The sequence below is a fragment of the Papio anubis genome, chromosome 2 (genome assembly GCF_008728515.1).
Source record: "Papio anubis isolate 15944 chromosome 2, Panubis1.0, whole genome shotgun sequence".
Lineage (NCBI taxonomy): Eukaryota > Metazoa > Chordata > Mammalia > Primates > Cercopithecidae > Papio > Papio anubis.
Window position 1 is genome coordinate 98,264,607 of NC_044977.1, and position 14,834 is coordinate 98,279,440.

Below are 14,834 nucleotides of genomic sequence, written 5' to 3' on the forward strand. Positions count from 1 at the left end.
AAGACCATCTGCAGCTCCATCCCCACCTCTGTCTACAACCGCACTCTGCCATTCCCCATGGTTCTGAACTGTGGGTGCTCCCAGCTAAGGCAGGCCTCTCCACTTGGTTCCTGGATCTCAATTCCCCTTGTCTTGTCTCACTTTACAAGAGACAAGTGATAGGCCAGGTGCAGTGGCTCATGCCTGTAATGCCCAACACTTTAGGAGCCTGAGGCAAGCCAATCACTTGAGCCCAAGAGCTCAAGACCAGCCTGGGCAACATGGCAAAACCCCGTCTCTACAAAAAAATACAGAAAGTTAGCTGGGTGTGGTGGCGTGCACTGTAGTCCCAGCTACTTGAGAGGCTGAGGTGGGAGGATTGATTGAGCCCGGGAGGGAGAGGTTGCAGTGAGATCGTACCACTGCACTCCAGCCTGGGTGACAGAGTGAGACTCCGTCTCAGAAAAAAAAAAAAAAGAAAAAGAGAAGTGATAATGTACTATCACTTTCTCCCTCCCTGCTTGATTGCTTACACCATCAAAAAAACATATTGTAGTATCTCCTCCTTAAGGCAATCTCTCTCGGCCTCTGATTTCCTACCATTTCTTAAAACTGATATTGTAATATCTCTCACTTAAAACAATCTCTCTTGGCTTCCGATTTCCTACCATTTCTTCAAAAGATTCCTCAAAAAACTTGTCCAAGTTCCCACTCTTCTCTGCATTACCTTCCCTTCTCTCTTCAATTCACTTTATTGGAAGCATGTTTATTATGGTCTCATATTGCAAAATCCTATGATCAATTCTTAGTCCACATCTTAGCTCTCAGCACCATTTGACATGATTGATCATTCCTTCCTTAAAACACCAAATTCACTCTCTTTTGGGCCACCTATATTCCTCGTGTTTCCCCTCTTTCTGGTCACTACTCCTTTAGCTCCTTTATTGGTGTCCCCTCCTCTTCCTGAATGTTGGAGGGGCCTTGGCTCAGTCCTCAGATTTCTTCTCTGTTTTCATCTACTCCTATAGTTTCAAATAACATCAGTGTTTTTAAGATTTCTAAATATGGATATATTTCTTCCCCAATATTTCCTTCAAACTCCAAATTCACATACAAAAATACCTGTTACACATTCCATTTGACTATTGAATAGACATCTGTACATACAGTACAATAGTAGCAGAAAATGGATATGCATTGAAAGGGGCCCAGATAGCTCAGGTGCAGAATTCTTTATCCTCATAATGCTGGGTCACACTGGACATGCATTGTCTCCAGGTCTTTTATCACCATGGGTATGTATGTCAAACATCTTGGTAGCAGACAGCTTGGTTGTGGTTGGGGTATCTTAAAATGAGCTGGTCATATAAGCATGCTGTAGCTACGTGGGCAGTGTTAGTAATTGAAATCTCCCTTCCAAGGCTACCCCCAAACCAGGTGCAAACTATCAGTCCAATTATTCTGGCAGGCTGATTCATCTTGTTCCAAAGTAACTCACTGACCCAAGAATACAGAACATCAGTCTTAGTTAATACATCCCATGGTATCAGCCAAGGGTTATTTGCCCTAGAAATAGGCATGTAGTCAATCTCCACCACTTGCAATTAACCTATGCTATGCAGATACCGTAACAATAGGTAAAGCCATGGATGGTGGAGCTGGCAGAAGCATTGCAAGCAGGGCAGGCACATGTTCCAGTAAATATAAAAATAGCTGCTCCTGCCATGATGAAAGGGGTCCAATATAATCCACCTGCCACAAAGTGTCCAGTTAGTTCCTCTGGGGATTGATGTTATATCATCAACAGGGTCTTTGCTATTGGTAGGTTGGGCAGGCCAGTCTTGGAGAAGAGAAATCGTTGTTGTTGAGAACATGCAAAAACTTCATCCTTGTCACCATAGCCACTTCGTTTGTTCACCAGGTGTGGCTAGGGAAAGAGGCTGCTGACATCTATAGCTCATCTTGTCTATCAGATTATTAAAAGCCAAGCCTGCTGTGGGCATCTTAAGGTGAGCATTCACACAGGATACAGATATCCTCACACTGTGCCCATTCCAAAAGGACTATCTGCAAATCCCTTTTCCAGACCTTATAGCCACCAATCTCTTAGTCTTGTTCCTCCTAAATCCCTGACCATTCAACCAAATCATTACCTACCTACCGTAAATCAGCATAGATCTTTACTTTTAAACATCTTTCTTTCCAGGCAAAATGAACAACCAATGGTCTTGTTTAAAGTATTGCCCAGAGGGAGAATTTCCCTCCCCATTATGTTCTGTATAATGTGTAGCACTCCTCATCTAGTTGGTGCAGCAACCTGTGCAGATCCATTCATGAACTTGGTCTGAGTTTTTTCTTCCTCAGTCAACTGATCATAAATAACTCCCCATGAAACCATAGGTGAAGACTGAGGGAGTGAAGAGAAGTACTATAGGAATCCTGCTTATGCACCTACTGGTGCCTTCAGGACCTGACTGAGACCAATATTACTTCTGTCACTGGATGATGCCATGCTGCTGCATACATAAAGCCACCTTTGTGACTTGGGCAATCAGAGAATATCTAGTTCACAATGGCCCGTTCAGATCGTGTGGTCTTCTACAGCCAGCCCTAGCAGTGAGGTAGGAACTGCTTCTCCAAAGGAAAGTAGTTATTTCTGGAATAGGGCACAGCTTTGCTTTAAGACCCCACAGTGCTATGCTGTGACTCTCCTATCAGGGTTTTTCAGAGGCTCTGTGGAATTAGTTGCTGGCAAAATTAACAGAAGAGCTACAGGAGCAAAAGTCAGCCACCAGTAGGGTTTACCATTGGGTTTACCAGGGAGTCAGAAAGTTGCTGCTGCTTCTAGTATGTCTGAAATATGTAGGAAACTGCTGCCAACTCCCCAGCAACTCAGCAGCCTTGAGTGAGGTAACTGGCAGGGAAGCCATGGCCTACTACAAGAATTCTGGCCTGTGAAGTCTAGGGGCACGTTTTCTGTCCAGAACAGTTTCTGTCAAAGGAAGAATGTCTGTTACCTCCCTTCTGCCTTCTAGTTCTCCATGAATATATCTCTGTGGTGAAGTCTAACCTGCATGCAGAACCCTGTCAGCATGAGCACCTCCCAGGCCCCCGGCTCCCACCACCCTGGGGAGGACAGAGAAGCAGGTGCAAGCGGAGCTGGATGCCAATAGACAATGTCTTGGCCATTTGCACTTTGAAGTTAACGAATAACGTTTGTTTTGCCCAGGCACAATCATGTGGCTTTCAGTCCCTCAGTAGCCCTAAGCTTCTTAGCAAGGCACACAGAGACCTCCTTGCTGGGGCTCTCCGATGCCTCGCAGCCACACTCTCCTTGCTTCCCTACCTCCTTCCCACCACTCACCCCTCCCCAATTCCCAGTCAGGGCAGCTGTCATCACAAAATGTTTTTATTATCTGTCATCCGTTTTGAAGGAAGATGGAATTTTAAATTCACATGTCAAAAACAGCCTCAGCAGGACTGACTGTCATTTTTACAAGAGATCCCATCTACCCATACACTCATTAAAAATAAAGCTCACACCACTAGGTTAGCAATTCTGAATGCTTGTTCAGCAAATGTTTAAAAATTTTGCTGGTGTCAGTTTATGTCCAGGTTCTTTGGGAGCCGCCTCTCTAGTGTTGAGCATCTCAAGAAGCGTTCAACTCTGCTGGCTTTCATGACTCTCTGAGGAACCCTCTGCACATCGTATTTAACTTCCTGAGGCAGCCTGTGAATAATTGAAAAACAGTTTCTGAATAACACCCAAGCCTGGTAGAAGGAGCTTGGGTTGAATCATCAGATTGATCTGTGTCTGTGCTGTTGCTCACCAGCCGTGAGCATCCACCAAGTTGCCTGTCTTTTGGGAGCTTTGCTTGTTGTTTGTCATTTCCACTTTTAAGATCAGGATAAAATCCAGGTGTGCTTGATTACTGGGAGACTGATACAAATCTGACCCTTGGACTGGGGACTCCAGAAACAGTTCTTTTCTTGCCAAGCATGTGCATAGCTAGGTGAAGGACATTTCTAACTGCCCGCAAGCATTTCGTTCTACACATTGTTTCCTGTGTATGACTCCCCTTTTGTTTTTTCTTCTGGCCACCCACTGTCACAAATGAACTCCGGGGAAGGGAGTCCCACTTACAGGGTGATGAATGAACAGGGAGGAAAAGGAGAGATAGAGCTGTGAGAATCACTCTCCTGCTCGCGACCCCTGGAGGCTGTGATGACCGACCTTGCAGTGTTGCAGTGTTTGTTGCTACCTTGGAGCCTGGGAGGTGAAGACCACTGCTTGACTGACAGGTGGGAAAGGTCTCCGTGGCCCAGTGAGATTAGTCCCAACAATCAGCTGAGGAGAGGCTTCCCCCTTTAGACAGAAGCAGGAGGAGATTGAAAAGGAGAGCCAAGCTGGGTGGGAGGGGTGTCCGTGGCTGGAGACAGGAGGACCTAGTCTCCAGGGAGGTAGGCAGGTGATCCATGTTGCTGAATTACTGAGGCAGAATTGCTGAGCTTGGAAAGCGGGGCAAGTTTCATGTTCCTGGCAAATTTTTTCTTCCTCTCTCTCTTGTTCTCTTTGAACCTCCCACCCCGCACACCTGTCTAAAAGGAAATCAATGGCAGCAGGGAGAGTTGGGGTGCTGGAGCAGGGACAGTATTGGGGGGTCGGGGGGAGGCAGCACGTGGAGCACCAAGGGACGGCAGGTGTGGCGATAAGGATGCTTCACCCTCTGTGGCTCTCCCTCCACAGCCTTGGGTGAGATCTGTTTCCCCTTCACAGGAGAAGTCAAGCTCTTACTGTGAGAGGCAATACATGTCCTATCTTCTCTTCATCTCTCCTATAGTCGTAAGAAGTGACACACATGAAAATTCTCTGTTTGTATGAGGCCCATGCTAGGTGGTTCATATAAGTCACCTCATGAAGTCCTTCATTGCAACCTTATGAACCAAGCATTTGGATTCCAGCTCTATGACTTCCTGACCTCAGGCACGGTACTTAATATTGTTAAGTCTCACTTCCCTCATCTGCAAAATGGAGATAAATATAGACAACAATAGCAATGCACAAGGGATTGCCGTGAAGGTTAAATGAAATATCGCACAGTATGTTGTTATTATTATCATCCTCAGGTGAGGAAATGAAGAAATAAAATATGGAGTAAAAGTAAGTGTGTGACTAGAGTAATATTAAGCCTTGAGGTGGAGGAAATTAGCAGAGAAATAAAAGGCAAATATAAAGGTGAGTTTAAAAAATATTTTTATTATGGAAAATTTTAAACATATAAGGACAAAGCACAGTGAACCCCCACATACTTATTGTTCAGCTTCTTCTATTGTCAACTTGTGGCCAACTTGATTACTTCTATTCCTGCTCATTCCTTCAATATAAGATTATTTTGAAGCAAATCCAAGACATCACAGCATTTTATCTGTGAATGTTTTAATACATGTTTCTGAAAAATAAGAAATCAAAAAAATCTGAACCAACCATTATCAGATCCAAAAAAATAACAGTAACTTCTTAAAATTAACAAATTTTGTTGTTCGAATTTTGAAGAAACATTTTTAAAAGGGAGAGAATAGTAAAATCATCTAACTTTTTGTTACTTCTGAAAATCAACTTCATCCTTGTGACAGGCAGAATAATGGGCTCTCCAAAGATGTACATGTCCTAGTCCCCCAAACCTGGAAATATGTGACATTTTATGGAAAAAAGGGGGGCTTTGAAGATGTGATTAAGTTAAGGATCTCGAGGTGAGAAGATAATTCTGGATATCTGGTTGGGCCCAAAGTAACCAGAAGGGTCCTTAAAAGAGGGAGACAGGGGCTGGGCGCAGTGGCTCAAGCCTGTAATCCCAGCACTCCGGGAGGCTGAGGCAGGCAGATCACTTGAGGTCAGGAGTTCAAGACCAGCCTGGCCAACATAGTAAAACCCTGCCTCTACTAAAAATACAAAAATTAGCCGGGCATGGTGGCAGGTGCCTGTAATCCTGGCTACTCAGGAGGCTGAGGCACAAGAATCACTTGAATCCAGGAGGCGGAAGTTGCAGTGAGCCAAGATCACACCACTGCACTCCAGCCTGGGCAACAGAGCTAGACTCTGTCTCAAAAAAAAAAAAAAAAAAAAAGAAGAAGGCAGGAGTGAGAGTCGGGGGGAGACGTGATGATGGAGGCAGGAATCAGAATGATTCAGCCTCTTGAAGCTGGAAAAGGCAAGGAAATGGTTTCTCCCTTAGAGCTTCCAGAAGAAACACAGCTCTACTGAGACCTTGATTTTAGACCTCTGACTTCCAGAACCCTAAGTTAACACAGTTGTGTTTTTTCGAGTCACTAACTTTGTGGTCATTGGGTATAGCAGCAATAGAAAACCAATATGATTCTATGTTTTCTTTGTTCATGCTTTATAATATTTATCTAGTGCCTGACCCTCAACATTATAATCCTTTGAAATCAGGCAGGTGTTAGTATTACCGTTTTACAGATGGGGAAACTGAGGCCCAGAGAGTTTTAATAACTTAGAGTCCACAAGCCTAGAAAGTGGTGAGGGTAGCATTTGAATCCAGGCTCTCTGTGGTCCCCATCATCCTATAGGGCCTCCCATGGTGCTGAGTGAATAGCATCATCTCTTCCTCAGTAGGGGATTTATTTACAGTCGTGCCTTACTTAATGATGGGGATACATCCGAGAAATGCATCTTGAGGCAATTTTGTCATCATGTGAACATCATAGAATGTATTTAACAAACCTAGATGGCATAGCCTACTATGCACCTAGGCTGTATGCAATATAACCTACTGCTCCTAGGCTACAAACCTGCACAGCATGTTACTGTACTGAATACTATAGGCAACTGTAACACAATGCTAAGTATTTGTGAATATAAACATAGCTAAACATAGAAAAGGTACAGAAAAAAATATGGTATTGTAATCTTATCGGACCACTGTTTGTACGGGACCACCATTTGTTGACCAAAACATTGTTACGTAATGCATGACTGTCCTTGAAAAGATACAAGACTTTATACATCCTAAGAGAGAGCTGATTTAATTAGGTTATTTTTTAAAGTACTTATTGCAGTGAAAAACATTTAAGTTAATGTAGTTTGTTTCTTTTAATTATTAACTTTCCATCAAGTTATATAAGCTCATAATAGAAAGAGCAAAATAGATTTTGTCGTGAAGATCCGCACTCCTTCATTTTTATCTCTTGTTCCACTCCTTAGGAAAGAAAAAACATGTTCAACTCTCAGCTGATGCTTTTGGTATTTACCTCCAATTCTCTAAAGATTATGCTCTTTTCCTACTTCTTGGTTTGTGTGAAATTGGGGTTTGCCTTACACTAGGAAGACGGAGATCAAGCTGTCTTTTGCTCCCTGCCCTCATCACACACACACACCCCATCCTTCCAATGTAATGCAACTATAACTTGGGTTCCATCGATGTTTGACTGTCACTGTGGCTGTGAAAATAGTCTTCACAGCTGAGCCACAGAGTGCTCTACTATAGCTTCTTTTTCCTGAACAGTATGTTTTCTTTAATGAAACATTACTTTTGTTTGTTTGCTTAGTTTCCTATGTACTTACCATTCGTTCAACCCCAAAAAGTTTCTCCAGTTGTCCAATTCTCCTCTCAGGATGTTCAGATTCATTGGACTTTCTTTCAGTTCATCTTCTCGATGAAACCCCCTCCTCATGACTTCTGACTGCTTCAGTCTTCCCTGGTCTCTTCACCTCATGCACACCTGTCATTCTTGAATCTTCCTTTATCACCATCAATTTTGCCTCTCTCCTGAGATCCCTTGTTTCCCAGAGCCTATCCCTTCTTTCTTCTTGGTTTTTACCCTTGTTTTATTGAAATTCATCCTCCACAAGCTTTCTTAGAAAGAGTGCATGGGACTCTTGAAATTTTTTGAAATGACACATGTCTGAAATGTCTTTATTTCACCTTGGTACTTGAGATTGATACTTTGGTTGGGTGTAGAACTTTAAGTCAAAAATAATTTTCCTCTAGAATATTGATTACATTGCTCTTGATTAGCCATAAGCCATTTTTGATTCTAGTTCTTTGTATGTCTTTTCTTTCTGGAAGGTTGTAGGATTGTCTCTAACATTTCGAAATTTCACAGTGACATGCCTCAATGTGGGGTCTATTTCCTTCAATATAATGGGGCTTTCAATCTGGAAACCTGTGTACTTCACTTCTAGACAATCATCTTGGATTATTTTGTAGAATTTTCCTCTTTTATGATTTTTGATTCTCCCTGGCATTCCTATTATTTGTGCATCTTGTATTTGTCATTCATTCATTCATTTAATAGTTTCTCCATTTTCTATTTCTTTCACTTTTTCCTCTACTTTCTAGGAACTTTTCTCAATTTTCTTGACTTCTTCTTTCAAACCTTCCATTTATTTTTCATTTCTATTTTCATGCTTTTTATGTCTAAGGGCTTTCTTTGCTCCTGAATGTTTTTTTCCCTTTTTTATTAGCATCCTATGTTGTTTTGAAGATGCAATTCTGGTTTTTTCTTTTTGTGATACGTTTTTGTTAGTTTCTTCTGTCAGCAGTCTCTTTCTTTCTACCTATTTGTTTTATTTACAGTCTTTTCTAAGATGTCTGTTGATCCCTGTTTGGTTGTTTATATTTAAGAAGCTGATTGGAGCGTTCAGTTAGTTAGGTTCATCAAGTTATATAAGCACATAATATAAAGAGTAAAATAAGGGTTTGTTTGTTTGTTTGTTTTGTGGAAATCAGCGCTCCCTAGTTGTTACTGGAGATACTGGAGATGATGGGGTTCACCATGGAGCCATCTGGCTGGGCAGTTTCCCTGCAGGCATCACTGATGTCAGGTCTTTCACTCTGCCCTCCTAGGCTGCCCATGTTCCCCAGAGAAGGCTGCTGCAGCCTCCCACCTGGAGTATATAGGCCTGACTGCCCCATTCTCAGAGCCAGTTTGGGAGGAAGGTTGAGGAGTAGGCTGGGTCTCATCTTTCACATGCATAAATGTTTATTTAAACCTCTTATTTTCAGTATAGTACTCCTGCCCTAAACTGTGCCTGATGCCCCCAGTTCAGAAACTCCCAGCATTGACCTCTCCAGATAACAGAATGATAGTTTTCTGCTACAGTGACGGGGGACAGGCACCTGGCTGTATGGAGTGGAAAGGAAAGCTGGGGCCTAACTGACTCTTAGGCAGACTTTGAGCCATTTAGCCTCACTTTCCCCTCACTGCCAAGCATCAGTGATGCCAGTTGTTCCTGAGTCTCTGAGGCCTCCTAGGGGCAACTCCGGCTGTGTCTGTTCCACGCTGGCCAGAGAGTCAGCTTTCTAGGGTCTGTTACATCAGGTGCCATGCATCCTCTGCTTTCCCACTTCTAGCAGACTGTCCAGTTGTCTCTTTTGCTTGTCCTTGAAAGTTTATGTATTTAAAAAATTCCTTTAAGATAAAATGGAGGCCATTTAGGGAGGCTGTTTAGAGTAGGGACCTTGGGGTTCGGGGGATCTGGGCCCTAGTTCCAGCCCCATGGTTTACTAGCTGTTGGATCCCCTGAAAAGTTGATCATCTCAGTTTCCTGATCTATATAAACAGGGCAATCAGTAGAGAAATTGGGAATTTGATATAATGATTGGGTTTATATGAGGATTAAATGAGATGTCCCCAGTGCATGGTGTACACTCAATAGTCAATACAAGCTAGTTAGTATATCTCAATAATAGCAATAATACTTTTCTTGATAAATATTAATATGACATACACTCTGGAATAGATTGAAATCCTGGTAAATAAAGATTTGTCAAAGACTATCTCTTCCCTGGAGCAAAGACTGTCTGTCAAGACTACACACCCACGCACCCACACACACACGCATGCACACAAACACACACACAATTTCTATATTGTCTGCTATGGTCTAATTTAGCACATTCTATGATTAAGGAATATCTTTCTAAAACTTTGTTGAGCAAGGGAGAGAAATGGGTCAACCACTGGAACGTTGCACAGCCCAATCCACAGAAGCAGGCTGTAAATATCAATTGTAGTTATTAGTGAAAGACTTCGTACGTACAACATTGAGCACCGTTTCTGGCAAACAGTAGGTGATCCATATGTGTCCTCTGACATTGGATCTGTGTTCTTACTCCTCCTCTCTAGAATATAATTGGCCTGCTCTGTTTTGCCATAGTGGATTCTTTAGAAGCTTTAAAGTGCTTGTTGGAACACAGTGTGATCCTTAGGATGTTTCTCCCCCTCACAGAAAGCTACAGTTTCTAGCTTCACGTGCTTTAGAATAAGATGCGCAAGTCAGAGTGTAATCCATTTAGATCCTAACGAAAGTCACTGGCCAGGACTCAGCCTTTAGGAGGTCTCTCCCACTGAGTGTCTTGAAGGGGAAATGTAAGCAACAGTTTCCATGACTAAAAGGTAGATTTATTTCCATAGAATTTTATGTTATACAGTGATCTCCACCCAGTGAAATGGGGCCTAGCAAAGAAACCAGGAAATTGCTTACACTTTCCCATGAGACTTGGCCTTTGAAATACTTACAACTTTGGTCACTTTTTGCCATTTCAGATAGATTTTCCTTCCAGAACATTCCAATGTATTACCTCGGCAGTAAATTCTTGCTCCTTCCGGATGTGCTGTCGTTTCAACGCTGGCTTTCATTTTCTTTAGCTTTTTTCCGAGTTCAGGATCATATGTCAGTTTTAAGCCAGTTTACTTTGATCACTTTACACAGCCAGCAAAGAATACGGCATAGTTCATCCCTTCTTATTTTTAAATGAAATTTTAAAATAATCTCTTGGTTTCATTCATTCCTGGGGGGCAGGGGATGACTTTCTTTAGATGAATTGATATAGATTGAAATACTGAAATCTGAAAAAAAAAATTCAAGATTTCATGCAGGTCTTGGTGTAGGCATTTATGAAATGAAGGGAGTCAAGGAATAGTTTGAAGAACAGGAAAGGTCCAGCATCAGTCACTGCATCAATTAGCATTTATCACAACAATGCTATGTAACAAACCACTCTAGACCTCAGTAGCCTACCATAGTAGTCATTTATCTTTCTCTCCCATGTCTGCAGGTGACCTGATCTAATTTGGGCTCTGTAGGACTTGGCACTAACTAACGCTGGGTTCAGGTCTGCATCATTGAGTTTTTCGCTTTTCTGGGACCACTGAGCTACCCTCAGAAGCTCTTCTCATGGCAGAAGCACAGGAAGGCAAACCCAACCACATAAGTATATTTTATGTCACATCTGCTAACATCCAATTGGTCAAAGCCAATAACATGGCCAAATACAAAGTTGGGAGGCAACAGGGGTAGACATCAACTATGGGGCCAAAATAAGATACAGGGCCCAGCCAACATCGGTGGAGCAAGGAAGCGTGCTCCCCCCAAGAAAGTGTGGTGGGGAAATGAATATTTGTTAGCAGCCATCCTTGACTAGTATACTCCAGAAGCTCCAATAAGAAGAAATCCTATAATGCAGATGTCTGTTCTTTTAGATGAGTGGTTCTCAAAATATGGTCCCTGGACCATCATCATCATCACCCGGGAACTGGTTAGAAAGCTGGTCTCTGTGCCCCACCCTAGACCTACTGAATCAGAAACTCTGAGGGAAGGACAATTATATATAGAGAGAACACTCTGCTCTTTTGACTTTAATACAAAGGGATTGAGTTTACATTGACAAGGGATGTATTATTTAACACGGTTCAGCTGCCCCCTAACCATTTTCACCAAGGGAACTTGTTAAATGCAAGGGCTGCTTAGCTCCAATGCTTTATTTACTCTATGGCCCTTTATAGGAAGCAGAAAGATCATGAACATAAATATAGGTTTTACAATTTATCAGTTATGTGACTTTGGCCAAATAACTTACACTCACAAGATTCCCAGTTACTTATCTATAAAACAGGGCAGTAAACACTGTCCTTTTCTGGGAAGGTGCCTGAAGTGCAGACATGGACCCTCTGGCCACAGGTGATGAATCCAGGATGGACAACTGATCTGTCTTAGGTTCTAGCTGCTGTAACAGATTACTACAGGCTGGGTGGCTTAAACAACAAACACTATTTCTCACAGTTCTGGAGGTTTGGAAGTCCAAGAGGTGGTGTCCAATAAGGGCCCACTTCCTAGTTTGCAGACAGCTGTCTTCTGCGGTTGCCCAGCAATTGCTTACACTTTCCCATGAGACTTGGCCTTCAAAATACTTCCAATTTTTGGTCACTCCTCACATGGAAGGGAGGAGAGAGAGAGATCCTGTGTTTCCTTCCCTTTTTATAAGAGCACTAATCCCAGGATAAGGGTCCTACCCCATGATCTAATCTAATCCTAATTACCTCTCAAAGGCCCCACTTCCAAATACCATCACATTGAGGATGAGGATTTCAACATATGAGTTTTGGGAGAGCACAAAGATTCAGTCCGTAAGAGGATCAGAGTGAGCCAATCTGCTGGTCTTTTTGAGGAGTCTGGGATTTTGCAATGAGAAACACAGAGACTGGAAGACAGCAGAGCCGAGTCTCTTTGATGGCAGAGTTCTGGAGAGGAGGGACATAACTCCCAGTGATGAAGCAGCTGGGTCTTCTGTTGGTTCCTGGCCCTCTGGAATTGATGAGATAACATAAGGACTTCTAATAAACTTCCCTTTTGCTTGAGCTAGTGTAGTAGATTGAGAATACGACTGGCCACATTCTTTAATATCCCTCCTCTCAAGAGGCAGGGTCAATACCCCCCACCCCCAGATTCTGTTAATTCGTAATTACATAACTATTAGAATACAGTGGAAGTACCTCGTGCCATTTTCCAGGCCCAGGCCTTAAGAAACTGGCACTTATACTTTCTTTCTCATGGTGCCTGCTCTTAGAACCCAGCCCCCATGTTGAGGAGATGGCCAAGCTGCCCACAGGGGCACCCAAGTGGAGAAGAATGAACAGCCAGCACTGCCTAACCAGCAATATGAGTGAGCCACTTTGGAAGTAGATCTTCCTGCCTCAATCCAGCTGTCCCAGTTGATGCCATGTGGAGCAGGCATAAGCTGACCCTGCTGAGCCCTGCCAAATCCCAGACTTGTGAGCAAACAATCCTTGCCGTTGGTGTAAGCCACTCAGTTCGGAGTGGCTTGTTATGCAGCTATGGGTGAAGAGAGTCACCAGCTACAGTTTTCTTTTCTGTTGCTCACAAGCAGAGGAGCAGCAGCACAGAGATTAAGCACTTAAGTTCTGGAATCAAATCCTGCTTTGCAGCTTGCTAGGTGCGATTTTTGGGCCAACTGTGACATCTTTATATAATTCAGTTTTCTCACTTGTCAAATAAAAAGAGAAATAGAAAAACAGTGGCTTTTCATCAGGTTGCTGTGAGAATGAAGTGAGATTATGCATGTAAAGTATTTAGTGTAGGTCACCAGCACAGTGAACAGTAAGCACTAAACCTATGCATTAGCAGCACTCCATCTTATTAATATAGAGATGAGTTTCAGGAATGGGCTGCAAGGTAGTGCACCATAATACGTGGAACCAGCTGAGTTGAGGTGCAGTGGGAAGAAGTGAGGCATCCCTGACCCCAGTGTGGGGTGCTGGCAGACCTTTTACATACAGGGACAATGCAGTCCATTAGATGACCTTTTATTGTCTCCCAGAAGCCAGACCATGTGGTCAGTGGTGGAGACCTGGGGACAGATCAGCAAAATATCAGAGTATTTCAGGGATTAGAGATCATCTACAGACTTTAGTAAGTGCCTCAAGAAGGACACAAGCTCCAGGCAAGCTGGGATGGCCACTTGAAAGCAGTGTGACAGCAACAGAATGGATATATAACTTTGGCAAAGGAGAGTCTTGCTGTCAACCATCTCAGGCCACTGGGAGTTAAATAGTTGGGGCTTGCTAAATTTCAGAGGCCACATTCTCTGCTGCCCCTAAATAAGTGCCTTGATGAACACTGTAGGCCCCCGTAATAGAGATGCCTGGGAGAAACTAGGGAAGATGGCAATGCTGATTTTGTACCAATCTCAATACTTCCTGTTATGACACTGGGGACTTTGCCACCACCAAAGTGGCTGTTGGCTCACAAGTTCTGCTCCCCTGGGAACAGCTCATGAATCCTGTATGGATGAGCCCTCATAGGCTTGTCTACAAAAAACATACCCACCCCCTTGACCACGCCTGATAGATCCAGGGGGAGAACCCAATCTTGGCTGTATCTATCACACTCTTTGTCCTTGAACTGAGAGATATAGACCTTGGCGAGCTGAGTCATGGTAGTGTCAGTGCACCAGAAAGGTGGTCAGCAAACCCACTGCTGAGTCCACAGATCTGCCAAAGTCTCCTGCCTTTCTCCAGCCTTGGTTGGAATTATGACTGAAGCGATTCTGAGGCTCTTTAAAATTACTAAGCTGCACAGGACCTCACCATGTATCTGTTGGCATGTGTGATTTGCTGTGAAAATATCAGGCCCAGATAACAGTCTAATTGCCTCACTTTCTGTAAGCTAAACACAGTCTAACTGCATTAGTGACACACACACACACACACACACACACACACACACAGAGAGTCGTGAATCACTTAATGATGGAAACACGTTCTGGTAATTTCAACATTGTGTGGACATCAGAGAGTGCATTTGCACAGACCTAAATGGTGTAACCCATTACATACCTAGGCTTTTGTATTTTTCCCTGTCACTCTGTGGGACATAGTATTTGCCTAGTATCCCTACATGTAAGGGAGACAAAATAGGATAAAACTCAGAATGGCCCCTGGTATACCCAAAGAACTGCTTGGGGGATAGTTGGTTTTCAAGCTAGCTGGAATTGGTTTCTCTGTTTTGCCACCCAAGGAAACTTATTATAACA

The 14,834-nt window shown here is 43.1% G+C and overlaps 1 long non-coding RNA gene across 1 annotated transcript; it reads right to left on the reverse strand.

Moving 5' to 3' along the window:
* Positions 1-5,216: 5,216 nt before the first annotated feature.
* On the reverse strand, positions 5,217-12,919 carry LOC110742590. The gene is made up of 3 exons (XR_002520437.2): positions 12,322-12,919; positions 10,584-10,851; positions 5,217-5,429 (listed from the first exon to the last, which is right to left on the reverse strand). It is a non-coding gene; the product is annotated as an uncharacterized LOC110742590 (long non-coding RNA).
* Positions 12,920-14,834: the final 1,915 nt, after the last annotated feature.